Below are 14911 nucleotides of genomic sequence, written 5' to 3'. Positions count from 1 at the left end.
GGCGTCCGCTCCCCAGCCGATCCCGCGGTGAAGCAGAGAGTCTCCTGCCTGGCTCACCAAAACTGACTTGCGGAAACCGGACTCCACAATCTATGAGATTGTAAAGTAGGTATGTTTATTCAGCGCTGGGCGGCACGGGGGAGTAATCCCACCAAAATCGTGCGCGCCTCAATGCGGCACTCACCATAAATATATACAGTAAAATATTACATATTCATAAAGTTTTGTAATATGCCTATACATATGCATGACCTGTCCCCGCTTTGCATTAAAATGAGTTCCAAGAAGTCATTTCCATAGACCCCTCCCATCTGCGCTTGCGCATTGCCTCCTAGTGGTGGTCGTCAGGGGTCGTGGGGATGAAGGCTGATAGTTCCTCTTCGTCACCGCTAGTAACCTTTTGTTGTTGCGCAGGCTCAGTTGTCTTCTTACTTTTGTCCATACCGCAGGGTCAGTTTTAGCTGGCTTCTTGAGACAAGTTTTTAGTCTTTATCGGGAGCTGTCCTTGTGAGGCGCCTCAGTTAATTTACACCATAGCTAAGTTGGCCTTATCAGGCTGAGCCGGCCTTGTGAGGAACAAAGTATCAAGCCCCTACCTACTGATTCAATCTTCTAACTACTATTAATCATTCAACTACTAAAATTCCTTAATCCCTTCTCTCATTATCAGGGACAACCCTGGCAACCATTCAAGTCTTATTAAAACAGTCTTTGAGATACAGCCTTTTCTGTATGTTCAGGTCATCTTGACACTGCTTATCTCAGGGACTAAGGGTGATGTATTCCAGGAAGGTTTGGGAGGAACAGCAGAGCTACATCCAAGGCGAGTCCCAGGGGTCGAAGGCTGCGGAGCCGGGCGGAGGTTTAATGACTCGGGCGGCTCGATGCGACCCGGGGGGCGGTCGGGCGGTGGCGCCTTAAGGGGCGGCAGTTGCTCCCGCAAAGCCCCTGGGTGGGCGCCGCCCGCGCCCGTCCCGCGGGCAGCCCTGCCGGGGAGGGGTCCCGCAGCCCCCGCCCTCTGCGGTCTGGTCTCGGCGAACAGACGGCGGCACGGACAGGCCGCGGCCGGCCTGCCTGCCTCGAAACATTGGAACAGGCTGCCCAGGGAAGCGGTTGAGTCACCATCCCTGGAAGTATTTAGAAGACGTGTAGATGAGGCACTTAGGGACATGGTTTAGTGAGCATGGTGGTGTTGGGTTGAGGGTTGGACTCGCTGATCGTAGAGGTCTTTTCCAACCTTAATGATTCCATGATTCTATGATTTTTATGGTCCAAAGGCTCAGTTGTGGTTTGCAAAATCTCCTTTTCGGAGCCCAGAGCCGCATTTTTACTTTCCAAAGCCTCATTTTCAGGCTCCAAAGCAGCATTTTTAGGATCCAGGCAGTCGTTTTCAGGGTCCAAGCCGCATCTGATTTTTATGAACCAAACCCCTCTCTTAGGGCCCAAAGCCTCATTTGTAGAGTCTAAAGCCTTGATTCTAGGGTCGAAAGCCTCCTTTTTAAGATACAAACCCTCATTTGTAAGCTCCAAGCCCCGCTTTTAAGGTCCAAAGACTCATCTTAAGGACCCAGAGCATCATTTTGAAGGCCCAGAGTCTGATTGTGAAGGTCCAAAGCGTCATTTGTAGAGTCCAAACCCTTATTTATGGGGTCTAAAGGCTCCTTTTTGGGCCCAAACCCTCATTTTTAGCTTCCCAAGCCTCCTTTTCGGGGAGCAAAGCCTCATTTTTAGGAGTGGGTCTGCAGTTCTGAGGGCCCAAAGCCTCCTTTTCAGCCTCCAGAGATGCGTTTTTAGGGTGCAAAGCCTTAGTGTTTGGTACCAAAGCATCATTGTAGGGCACAACACGTGATTTCAGGGTTCCAAGCCTCAACTTCGTTTCCAAAGCCCCATTTCTAAGGCCCAAAGCCCCGTTCTTAAGGCCCAAACCCTCCTTTTGAGGGTCCAAACTCTCATTTGGAGGGTCCAAAGCCCTCTTTTACAGCTCGAAGCCTCCACTTTTACAGCCCAAAGCCCTATTTTAGGGACCGAAGCTTCCTTTGTGGGGACCAGAGAGGAAGCAAGAGGTTCCCCTCCTTTGCAGGGTCAAAAGCCTCGTTTGTAGCACCTCGGCCATCCTTTTTCGTGCCCAAAGCCTCCTGTTCAGGGCCCAAATCCTCATTTCTAGGGTCCCAGCCTGTCTTTTCTTTACCCATAGCCTTTTTTTCGGGCCCACAGTTTGATTTTGAGGGTCTAAACCCTCATTTTTAAGGGAAGAAAGCTTCGGTTTAGAGTCCAAAGCTACCTTTAGAGTGTCCAAAGCCCCCTTTTACTTTCCAAAGTCTTTGTTTTGGCTTCCAAAGCCTCGTTTTAGGCTCCAGTGCCTCATTTTTGTGGTCCAAAGGCTCAGTTGTAGTTTGCAAAGTCTCCTTTTCCGAGTCCAAAGCTGCCTTTTTACATGCCACAGCCGAAGTCGAGGGAGATGATTCTGCCCCTCTACTCTCCTCTGGTGAGACGTCCCCTGCAGTACTGCGTCCAGCTCTGGAGCCCTCAGCAGAAGAAAGACATGGAGCTGTTGGAGCGGGTCCAGAGGAGGGCCACAAAAATGGTCAGGGGGATGGAACGCCTCTCCTGTGAAGAAAGGCTGAGAGGGTTGGTGTTACTCAGCCCGGAGAAGAGAAGGCTTTGGGGAGGCCTGATTGCAGCCTTTGGGTACTTAAAGGGGGCTTATGAGAATGATGGGGACAAACTTTTTAGCAGGGCCTGTTGCGACAGGACAAGGGGGAATGGTTTTAAAGTACAAGAGGGTGGATTTTGACTAGATAGAAGGCAGAACTTTTTTACAGTGAGGGTGGTGAAACACTGGCGCAGGTTGCCCAGAGAGGTGGTAGATGCCCCATCCCTGGGAACATTCAAGGTCGGGTTGGACGGGGCTCTGAGCAACCTGCTCTAGTTGCGGATGTCCCTGCCCACGGCAGGGGGGTTGGACTAGATGACCTTTAAAGGTCCCTTCCAACTCAAACTATTCTATAAGAGCAGTGAAATATATTGCTTTTTTAAATCTTTCCTGGTTTTCTTCTTTTTTCCCCCAGGCATCTTCAGAGGAAGAGGTGGGAACTCTGCCGGTGGACGAGGAGCCCTTCGCCAGCAGCGCGTGGGGAAGCCCAGCGGCTGCTGACGTGTGGAGGTGACCGGGCTGTGTCAGCCGGGTGTCCTCGAGGGGACACGTCCCCGAGCGAGCGGTCCCGTGTCACAAAGGGGCAGAGATGCGGCACCCGCCCGGTGCTTGTGAGCTCACCTGGCCAGGCCTTGGTATCCTGAAAAGCGGGCCAGCGGAAGCTAGTTGGGCTGAGCTGGCCTTCGGGATAACTCGGCTCCTTCCTTCGCTACTTGCGTGGCTACTTTCTTCCAACCATTTATCGTTTACTGCCCACTTCGCCTCAGCTTCCATCCTCTCTCAAAGGTAATTGTGCTTTGACTGTCAGGACAGATCCTAGAGGAGGTAGATACGGGATAAAAGTACAGGCTGGTCTGTACCTTCCAAGCTCTAGGCTGAGCTATGACACCTTTATAGGCTGGCCAGAGATGGGCTATGGGTAGAGTTCCTGCTTGGTAATTCTTATTTCTTTGCCATATCCCAGGATAGGTAAGTAGCGGGGTGGCAGTTGGGCTCAGCCTAGCGTGACAAGAAGCCCACCCTGACTGATGCGCGGTAGGCAGGGAGACAGAAAAGGAGCACGGCAAAGGCAGCCGTGAAAGTAGCGGCCGAAAGCCGGTCACTCCTGCACGCAAGGTGGGCTGGCAGCAGGTCAGCAGCAGGTCCCCTTCAGAGAAGGTCACAGGCAATGCGGTCTTTCAGAAGGGCCTTGGGAGCTGCTGTGAATTGGGACCCTGTGACAGGGACAGAAGGGCCGTCAGCCTGCAGCTCTGCAGCGGTTACAAGTACCCCTGAAACACTTTGGATGGCGGATGCTGCTCTGTGGGTTGCGTTTGGGGTTTTTTTAATCCTTTTGTTGAGCTACAAGTATTTCTTTGCGATCAGGTGACGGGACTGGCGCCGATCTTCTCTTTCTGGAGCGCGTCCTGACATCCTTTGTCATCCAGCGCTTTCCCCTCTGTTCCTGAGAGGAGCGATGGCCGCAATGGGGAACGACTCCTGTGAGTAACGGCTTCGCCAGCAGGCTGGGGCTTTGTGAACGCCCAAAGGCAACGGACGTGGCGGGTGCTCCATCCCTGCCTGCTGATGTGCTGACAACCCCGAGTAAATTCGGGGCGCTTCCTGAGAGCAGCCAGGCTTACCCAGGTGTTGTCGGTTAGACCCAGCAAAACACGTTTTGTCACTCCTCTGCCCCTACGTGCAAGACTTGGAAAGATGACATTGCTCATGGAAAGATCTGACGTCAGTAGGGTTACCTTCTGTGCTAGGTACTTAGGTGTTTTCGTCAAGTTACAATCAGGAAAAGGGAAGACTTGACCTGATAATCCAATTCAAGACTCTGGAGGGAAAGGAAGGTAGCCCGAGGCACAGGAATCAGAGAGCGGGTTTGTTGGACTTGGGGCAAAGTGAGCAGGGGAACAGACTCTTTTCCAAAACTGCTTCTTGACCAGGAATTGTCAATGGCAGTGTTAGGCTTCCCCCGATGTTTCTGTGTTGGAGGCTAGAGCTGGTTGTCCTGGGTGCTCCTGTACAGAACTTGGCTTTTGGATATGCTGTCGTGCAACACTATCGTCTCATCTCTTTTCAAATGTCGTTGCCCTGCAGTCATTGCCGAGGGAATGGCTCCGCCGCAAAGGATCCTCTTTCCCCCGGAGAAGATCTGCATGGAGTGGCAGCAAGGCGAGAGCGCTGGAGCGGGACTGCACAACCTGGGCAATACGTGCTTCCTCAACTCCGTCCTGCAGTGCCTGACCTACACACCCCCTCTGGCCAACTACCTGCTCTCTCGTGAGCACAGCCGGTCGTGTGAGTGAGCGTTTGTGACCGTCTCCTTGTAAATCTGCTGGGCGCTTCCCGAGGATTCCCAGCACCTGGGATTTGATTTGGGAGCAAAGCAGCCCTGCTTTGTGAAGCCCGCGAGTGGGTGTTCCTTGAACACTCAAGCCTAGAAGCCGCTTGTCGTATCTAGGTGCGTTCGTGTTCAGAAAGGCACCTCTTTCTAGCCCCAGGTCTCGGTCCCTATTGCTGCAAGTGAAGCCCTCTTTGCTTCTTGCACAGAAAACTTCTGTCAGTTTGGCATCCCTCTGGAGAAAGTTTTCTACGCCCTAACATGTCCCGGGCTTGTTGGGACGTTGGCACCTTGGGAGAAGAGGAGTGGAGACTGTTCTTCTAAGTTCAAGATCTCCATTAGGTTTCCCGTGGCTGTGCGTATTTTGCCAATCTGAGAAGCTTCCTTCCCTGCCTCCCTCTTCAGGTCGCCAGCCAGACTTCTGCATGATGTGCATAATGGAAGCGCACGTTAACGAGGTCCTGCGTTCCTCAGCCAGTGCCATCGAGCCTTGGGGTGTCGTCAGTGTCCTCACACGTAAGTCATTTCAGGTGCTTTGATGTGTTTTCTTCCGTTCTTGTAGGGGAGAAGTACTAACTTCCTCTTTCTTAGGAATAGGAGAACATTTTGAGTTTGGCATGCAGGAAGACGCCCACGAGTTCTTGCGCTACACGGTCGATGCCATGCAGACAGCCTGTCTGAGTGGAAGCAGCGAGTAAGCACAAGCCAATTCCCTTTTCAATGCTCCCGAGCCCTTTGGAGTCCTTCGTGTACTCCCGTCAAGGAAAACCTAGGCGCAGGGTTTTCAGAGAAAGCAAAACTCCTGGAGGAGGTAACTCTCTGCCTTACCATTTATTTCCAGCTTGGACATCTCTTCTCGATCAACTACCATCGTCCATCAAATATTTGGGGGCTTTCTGAGATCCAGAGGTACTTTTCCACAACTACTGCTCTCCTTGGAATTGTCTGTGCCCTTCTGTCTGCCGTGTGACTGGCGTAGTAGGTATGACGAGCGTAAAGGGGCGCAGTCGACTTGCCCTGTCGCTGAGCATTTTGATTTGCCTTCCAGTCACGTGCTTGAGCTGCAAAGCGGTTTCTGATTCCTACGAGGCCTTCCTGGATGTTCCTTTGGATATAAAAGTAAGAGGGTTTGTAATTGTGCTTCGGGACGTCCCAAGGTCCCTGTAGAATGAAGGCAGCTGGCTTAAAATCGTAGACTGCGAACACAAGAGAGCTTGGGGGTGGGTGGGAAGTGGAATGGACGGTGTCCTTCTGGGGAGGCCATGGCAGGGGTCTCCCTGTAGGTGCTGGCTTCAAGCTGGACAAGCAGGCGTTATCCTCTCTGCAGCCTTGGCGTGCTCGCACCCTGCTTCCCTTTGCCCTCCCTCAGCACCCGTCTGGCTCCTAGGCCGATGGGTCGTAGGGTTTTCGTTGTGGATGACCCTCCTCCACACCATCAATAGCTGAACTGAGCGGTGCCACAGAGGGGTCACTCTTGATAGCCCCGGGAATCCCTGGGAATTGAGGGGAACATAATACCCTCGTTCTGCCTCCTTCGGGACACCGCTTGTGGCTTCAGGGTGGGTCTCCTCCGCGTCATCTAGCTAGGTTTTTGCGTAAACTGCTAGTAAGTGTTTGGGCGGGGGCGTTTCCCCGAGCTCAGTGCTCTCCTTTCTCACTCCTCCAGGCAGCCCCATCTGTCAGCGCAGCTCTGGAGGACTTTGTGAAACCGGAGCAGCTGGACGGCGAAAACTGCTTTAAGTGCAGCCGGTAAGATGATTTCTAACGACATGTTAGTACTAGATCCTGCGTGAAGGTGCTGCATGTCATCGCACGTGTTAGCTTTTCCCACAGGTTTAATGCACAATAATGAGACGGGGCTTTTTTTAAACCTGGCCTTATGGTACTGAATAGCCTTAAAATAGCGTAAGGATGTGTGAGACATGAAAGCTTGTCTGGCCTTCTGGCGGGGAAAAAGGCTGCATTTCAGGGTGCATTTCAGCACTTGGCTCTGTGCTTGGTTTGAAGGTGTGACAAGATGGTTGCCGCCTCCAAGAGGTTTACAATCCATCGCGTGCCCAAGGTTCTCACGGTGTGTCTGAAAAGGTTTGACGATTTCACCGGCGGGAAGATCCCCAAGGTGTGTACGCAACTGGAGCGCAACTTTCTCTTCCTGGAGCAGCAGGTTTCCCAAAGCGTGCGCTCTTTCGCAAGCTGGCCATGTTGGGTTTTTCGTGTTCCCTTCCGGGGAGAGGAGAGTTCCCGTGGGAAGACGAGCATGTACTCTGCTCTGGCAGAGCTGCTTTGGCCGAGAACAGTTTCCTGGCACCCAAAGCATTACGTGTTGAAGGCTATTTCGTGTAGTATTTCAGGATCGTTTCTGAGCCCTCTTGGTCTCTCCGTAGGTGGTGGAATATCCCGAGTACTTGGATCTTCGCCCATACACCTCTCAGGCAGCTGGAGAACCGCTCCCCTACGCCTTGTACGCTGTCCTGGTGCATAGCGGTGGCAGCTGTCATGCAGGACACTATTTCTGCTACACAAAGGTAAAGAGCAACTTCCTTCCTAAGAAGGGGAAAATGTGTGCTTGGGAAGACCAACTTTCACGGCAGCGTTACTGGTAGCCAAGGTTCTTGGCGAGAAGGTCTCCTTCCCGGCTGCATTGGATTTGTTTTGACGTACTCTTGGTTCTGCAGTTTTCTGCCTGTTTTTGGGGAGAAACCATGCAGTTCATCTCCAGATATCGATGCCTTTCTTCGCAGGCCAGCAACGGACTGTGGTACAAGATGAACGATATGTCTGTGGTTCTTCAGGACATCGACACAGTTCTCAGGCAGCAAGCTTACCTACTGTTTTATGTCAGGTAATAACAAGGAATCAAAAGTGTTTAGAATAGGTTTCCTTTCCGGGTTTTGCTGCTCTTCTCATCCTCCGGAGTGTTTCCCTTTCTGTCCCAGGAGACAATTACTCCCTGCATCACTCACTCAAGACGAGGTCTTGCTCCGACAGGGGCGGACCTGTTGGGAAGACTCCAATTGAGTTTCCCTTTTGTAGCCTCGGTTACGTCTTCTCTCCGTCGTAGAAACCGCTCCAAGAAAATGACAGGCTGGGACTGAACCCCAGAGGAGGCTGCAAGAACAGCCCTAAGCGGAGCTCGCTCTTTGTTTCTCCAGGTGCTCTGATTTGAAAATTGGAGAAAGGGCTTCTTCCTCAGCGGCACCATCATATGCCCGTTCTGTCCTCAGTCAGTGGGCGGCCGGCAGCAAGCAGGTGGGTTCTGTGGGACCGCAGGGTCTGCCTCGTAGGACTAAGGTATCTCTGGGGGGTGGGTCAGGGCACCAGATGGAGAGTGGATTTCTTTCTGGGATCTTGGCGTTGCTTGCTTTTCCCTCCCACACTGCAGCTTTGCTTCCCAGCCGCAACGCTGCTCCCTCTCAAAGGATCCCACCTAGCTCCATCCCATTTGTCCGCCTTTGGCCCTCCTGCCTTTGCAGCCCTCCAGGAGAGCCTTTGGGAGGCCCTTAGCTGTCCCCTCACAGAGCTTCTGGGGTTTCCCACTGTTCTGGTCTTCTGAGGAGGAAAGGGCAGGACCTTTTCACAGCTCTCTTTGCAGGACATGGCGGTGGGCACGCAGGACTCTCCAGAGGACAGCAGCTCCCCTGCAACAGCCAGCACAAGCCAGCTAACCTGGGCAGGTGCAGGGGAGGCATCTGCGGGCTCCTCCTCCTGCCAGGGGAACGGTGCTGGGGAGAGGGCCCGGAGGAGATCCCCGCAGTGGGGCAACGATCTCGGCAGCTGGTCCCTGGACACCACGGACTACGACCACTCAGCAGGGAAAAGGAGGAGAACTTGTCCTCCAAGTTGTGAGCACGCTCCCAGGGGTGACGCAGCTCCAGGGCCTTTCAACGGCAGCTCCCAGTCAGCTCCCGCACCCAGTGCTGCACGGGAGCAAACCCTGCCAATGCAGAGAGAGCAGAGCGGATCCCTGCGGCGGGGCTATGATCTCCGCAGACGGTTTGTGGACACCACGGACTACGACCACTCAGCGGGGAAAAGGAGGAGAACTTGTCCTCCAAGTTGTGAGCACGCTCCCAGGGATGACGCAGCTCCAGGGCCCTTCAACGGCAGCTCCCAGTCAGCTCCCGCACCCCGTGCTGCACGGGAGCAAACCCTGCCCATGCAGAGAGAGCAGAGCGGATCCCTGCGGCGGGGCTATGATCTCCGCAGGCGGTTTGTGGAGTACACAGACTACCACCGCTCAGCAAGAAGGTGGAGGAGGTGGAGAACGTGTCTTCCACATCGTGCCCAAGCCCTAAGGGATGACGCAGCTCCGGGGCCCTCCAACGCCAGCTCCGTGTGGGCTCCTGCACCCAGGGCTGCTCGGGAGCAAACTCAGCTGAGGCAGAGAGAGCAGAGCGGATCCCTGCGGCGGGGCTATGATCTCCGCAGGCGGTTTGTGGACACCGCAGACTGTGACCCCTCAGCAGGGAAGAGGAGGAGGGTTTCAGCGCCCCAGAGATGAACATCAGACAAACACTCGGGGCGCTGCGATGGTGGCGGGGACAGACTGCGACCCTGGATGAGGGAGGAGCACAGCATCTGACTCCTGCAATGCCGGAGAGGAGGAGGAGGAGGAAGAAGAATCCAGGAAGCACCAGAAGTGCCCCCGGCAGGCACCAAGCTGCACAAAGGGCACCAGCAGCCCACCCTGTCCCTCCTCCCAGTGCTGCCTCTGGCCAGGAAGAGCTCAGAGAGACCTTCCAGAGCGTTGGCCAGCTCTGCCGACTGGCCTGCCTGCCCACAGGTGCCTCCAGGAAGAGCTTTGGGATCGCCTTGCAAAAACAACACTCACTTGGTACCAACAGTCAGAAGAGCCAAAGCCAGAATTAAAACTACTTGTTGGCCTTGCACGTGTCATTTGTGGGGCGTGTTCCTCTCTGCAGCTTTTGAGGCAATTGGTGGAAATACCCAGTGTGGGAGGTTTATGTTGCGGGATTTTGAAAGCAGTGTGCTTGCATGTGCCCCTCTTGCAGTCTCCTCTTTTTAAATACGGAGTTCAGGTCACTGGAACGGAAACGGGCTGGACGAGGCGACAGCGAGCGGGACTGAAAACCGGCTGAACGGCCGGGCCCAGAGGGTGCTGCTCAGTGGCACCAAGTGTAGGGCGAGGCCAGTGATCAGCGGTGTTGCTCAGGGGTCAGTCCTGGGTGCGACCCCGTTTCACATCTTCCTTAATTAATTAATGGTCTGGGTGATGGGGCAGAGCGCACCCTCAGCAAGCTGGTAGATGACACCAGACCAAGAGGAGTGGCGCTTAGGCCAGGGGGTCGTGCTGCCATCGCGAGGCACCTGGGCAGGCTGGAGAGATGGACTGACAGGGACCTCGTGCAGTTCAGTGAGGGGAAGTGCCAAGGGTGCTGTGCGGGTGAGGAGCACCGGCACAGGCTGCCCGGGGAGTTTGTGGAGTCTCCATCCTTGGAGATGTTCCACAGCTCTCTGGACATGGTCATGGACAACCGGCTGCAGGTGGCCCTGCTTGAGCAGGGGGGTGACTGGACCAGGTGACTTCACCCTCCAGGTGACCTCCTGGCCAGCCTCAAGTCAAGCAGGGGGGTGAGTGGACCAGGTGACTTCACCCTCCAGGTGACCTCCTGGCCAGCCTCAAGTAGCCGGTGATTCTGTGAAATGGGTGCCCAGAAGAGGATCCAGCCACCAACGCTGTCCCCCTCAGGTGGCCGTCGACAGCTCCACCAGGCAGCTGCAGCCCGTGGAGAGGAGCCCAGCCGGGGCAGGCTCCTGGCAGGAGCTGCGGCCCCTGGAGAGGAGCCCAGGCAGCAGCAGGTTCTCTGGCCGGAGCTGCGGCCCGTGGGGCCCAGGCGGGAGCAGGGGAACGGCGTGAGGAGGACGGGGCGGCAGAGACGAGGCGCTGAGGGCCGCCCGCAGCCCCGCTCGGCGGGGAGAGGGGGCTGAGGAGTCGGGAAGGGAGGAGGGAGGCTGAGCCTGGGAAGAGCGGGGCCGGGGGAAGCTGCTTTAGTTTGGTTTTGTGGCTGCTCTCCCGCTCCCTTTCTAATTGGGGGCCTGAAGAGAAATGGGTGAGAGACGGGCCGGGGGCAGCCGGGGCGAGGGGGGACCAGGGCCAGGGCCAGGGCCAGGGGAGCTGCAGGCAGGAGCAGGTATCTCCCAGCATGGATGGGCCTGGGGGGGACCCAGAGACCTCAGCGCCCACGGGCTCCGCCATGGCCCAGTTCACCAGCCCGGGGCCCGAGTGCTCGGCCCCAGGGACAGCCCCACAACCAGGGTCAGAGCGGCTCCTGCTGCTGCCCCGAGGGTCGCCAGCCCCCAGGCAGCCCTGAGCCAGAGTGCAGGTGTCTGAGCTGGGATGAGGTGGAAGGGCCTGGAAAACAGTTCATCGAGAGGAGGCACAGTGTATGTGGCACCTGGGATTAACTGACACCCTCAGTTTCAGTGCTGGACTTGCACATGGACTAAGCCCAGTACAGAGCAGAAATTGTTGTGACTAACCCTGGGTGCCTGAGCGCTGTTCCTGCTCCCTCCTCCCCGGTGCCTCTGTGAAAACAGGTAGCAAGAGATGATAGTTGTGTTCAGTTGATCCTTAGTTGCTTCCTGCGTAGGAAAAGCGTACCTTAATTGAATCTTCTGTGTATAGGCAGGGTCTTGCTAATGTTACTGTGTAGGCACCAGGTATGCGGATGTTTGTGACTGATTTTTCTTGTTTCTTTTAATGAGGAAAATCTTGCTGTGGACTCCTGAGGAGAGAAAGAAATGCAAAGAACTGATGAAGAAAGAGCTGCCAATCAAGGTGGGAGTGTAGGTTAGTACTGGTTTTAAATTTTCTCAACTGTGTTCTAGCCAAAAGCCTTGTCTTGAACGATTGAACCGAGCTGAACCACTGGGCATTTTCATCCCTGCACAATTCTGTGTTGCTGCGGACTTCACCAGCCACAGCCATGGACTCTGGGCCTGTCCTGCAGTGAGGTCAAAGCAGGTATTCAGAAAAAAAAAGGGTGCTCTTCCAAAACGCTTACGAGACAGAAGGCAACAGCTGGCTGTGGGCAGGTGGGAATACACAGAAATGGGCAGTGTCACTCAGCATGAGGAACGGGGATATGGGTGTGGCTTTAGGGTGACATCCGACCGATGGTGGCGAGGACGTGTCGGTGGTGCCGCCGGGATGGCGGTGGGGTACACGAGGACGGGTGAGGGGTGATGCTTGCCCTGGGGCTGCCCACCATCACCTCGCGCACACCCCCTCCCCGCAGCCCAAGGGACCCCGCAGCAGCCTGAAATGCAGGCTGAAAATGAGCCGGGGACGCCTGGGGGGTCCCAGTCCCGCAGCCCTGTACCTGCTCCGTGCAGCCTGCAGCAGAAGAAACCTGTTGCCCTGACTGCACTGCCTGTGCTTGGCTGGCTGCTGCGGTCAGGCGGACCTGGAGTGCTCCCCGACGTCAGGGAAGGGGCACCCTGGTGTGCTGGTTTTGGCTGGGATAGAGTTAATTTTCTTCACAGTAGCTCGCATGGGGCTGTGTTGTGGATTTGTGCTGGAAACGGTGTGGATAACACAGGGCTGTTTTCGTTCCTGCTGAGCAGTGCTTACGCAGCGTCGAGGCCTTTTCTGCCTGTCACCCCATCCCACCAGCGAGTAGGCTGGGGGTGCACAAGAAGCTGGGAGGGGACACAGCCGGGACGGCTGACCCCAACTGGCCAAAGGGATATTCATGCCGTATGAGGTCATGCTCAGCAATAAAACTAGGGGGGAGGGTGGCGGGGGGTCCGCTGCTCGGGGCCTGGCTGGGCATCGGCCGGTTGGTGGCGAGCAACTGTTTTCATTTGCATCACTTGCCTTTCTTGGGTTTTATTTCTCGCTCTTTGTTATTTTCCTTTTCATTACAATTTCTTCTTATTATTTTATTTCAATTATTTCGCTTTTTTTTATCTCAACCCACAAGTTTTCTCACTTTTACCCTTCCGATTCTGTCTCCCCGAATCCCGCTGGGGGGAATGAGCAAGCAGCTGTGTGGTGCTCAGTTACCAGCTGGGGTTAAACCTCGACAGCCCTTTCTCCACCCCTTATTCCGTACCATTTACGTCAGGCTCAGGTCCCACGCTATCCCATAGGTCCTCATGAGCCACCACTGCCCTTCCCACCCTTTGATGTAACACGCAGGTCTCATTCCCTCGGCCTATGGAGCACCCCTGTGAAATGTCCTTGAACTGTCCACCAACTGTCCACTGAGTTCGTCTGCTCCATGACCTTGGGCTCCATCTGTTACGGTGGTCACTCAGGACAGGAGAGGGGGTCTGTTGTGTGGAGTTCCTGGGCGTCAAAGCCAGCCCAGATGGGAGCCTCCTTTGCAGGGTCCAGAGCATCCAGCCCATCCTGTCCAGTGCCCAAAGCCGCCTTTCTGGGGCCGAAAAGCTCATTTTCCGGGTCCCAACCTGTCTTTTGTGACCCACGGCCTTTTTTAGGGCCCGCGGTTCGGTTTCGAGGGTCTAAACCCGAAGGGCGGAGCTGGTCACCTGGCAACATCTGCCGGAAGTCCGTGGGAGAGGTCCCAGGCCAGCCAATGGCATTTGAGGAGGCGGGGGCAAGGCCTGTGATTGCTCTGTAGGCAGAGAGCCAATCAGAGGAAACAGAACCGCGGGGAAGGGCGGGCAGTAGTGGTGGGGGGCGTGGCCTCTCAGGCAGCCAATAAGAGAGAGCATCACCTCAGGGGAGGGTGGGCCTGAAACCAGGGCAGAGTGACAGCCCAGGCGGCAGTCGGAGGCCATCGGCTCAAGGGCAGGGCGGGCACTGCAGCACAGCAGCCTGACCGCCTGGGGCCAATCAGAGGCAGCATCCCCCTCAGGGGAGGAGACTGACAGCCCTCCCGACCTATGCCGGCGAAGGCGGAGCTGAGAAGAAGGCGGGCTCCGGCGGCAGCCAGCCCGAGCTTCAGCATGGCGCACATGGGGCCCGCCCCGAGGCCGAGCAGCCCCCGGCCCGGGGCCCCTCTTCCCCCCGTGCAGCCCCTCTCTCCCGTGCCCCGCTCCCCGGCCGCCCCGATGTTCTGGACCCCCCCGACTGCATGGGAGCCCCCGGCTCACAGAGGGTCAGTGTCCCGTGGCCGTGCCGCTAGACGGCAGCCATGGGCCCCCGGGCTTCTCGCCGCCATCGCCTCTGGCATCCGACCGACGGTGACGAGGACGTGACGGTGAGGCCGCCGGGGTGGGAGTGGGGTGCAGGAGGATGGGAGGGGGGTGATGCTTGTTTGGGGCCGCCCGCCATCACCTCCCCCACACCCCCTCCCCGCAGCCCAAGGGACCCCGCAGCAGCCTGAAGGGTGGCGAGGAGGGGGAGGCCGTGGGCGCCACCCCGCGTCTCCCCCCGAGATGGTGAGTTGAGCGCGGGGGGATGGCGGGGCGGGGGTCTGCCCCTGAAAGCAGGGGGGGTCCCAGGGTTGGTGCTCTCCCCCCGTCTCTCCCCACAGCTACTGCACATCACCTCCTTCCTGACGCTGCCCCAGCCTGGGCCAGAGCGGCCGCTACCTCGTCGCCGCCTGGCGCCGCCTCTGAGCCCTCTCCCCTGCGCCGCCGCCAGCGCCCGGCTCTGCAGGAGGGCCGCCATCCTCAACTGTGAGTCCCTGCCGTTGCCAAGGGAGAGGGAGTGGTGGCACTTTGTCCCCCAGCCTCATTTCTAGAGTCCGAAGCTTTGATTCTAGGCTTGAAAGCCTGCCTTTTAAGTCCCAAAGCCTCATTTTTAGGGTACAAACCCTCATTTATAAGTTCCAACCCCCCCTTTTCAGGTTCCAAGACTCATTTTAAGGGCCCAGAGCACCATTTTTAAGGCCAAAAGACTGATTTTGAAGGTTCAAAGCCTTATTTATAGGGTCCAAACACTCATTTTTAGCTTCCCAAGCCGCCTTTTCAGGGACCAAAGCCTCATTTTTAGG

The sequence above is a fragment of the Calonectris borealis genome, unplaced genomic scaffold, assembly GCF_964195595.1.
Source record: "Calonectris borealis unplaced genomic scaffold, bCalBor7.hap1.2 HAP1_SCAFFOLD_84, whole genome shotgun sequence".
Classification (NCBI taxonomy): Eukaryota; Metazoa; Chordata; class Aves; order Procellariiformes; family Procellariidae; genus Calonectris; species Calonectris borealis.
This window is presented reverse-complemented; position numbering follows the sequence as displayed.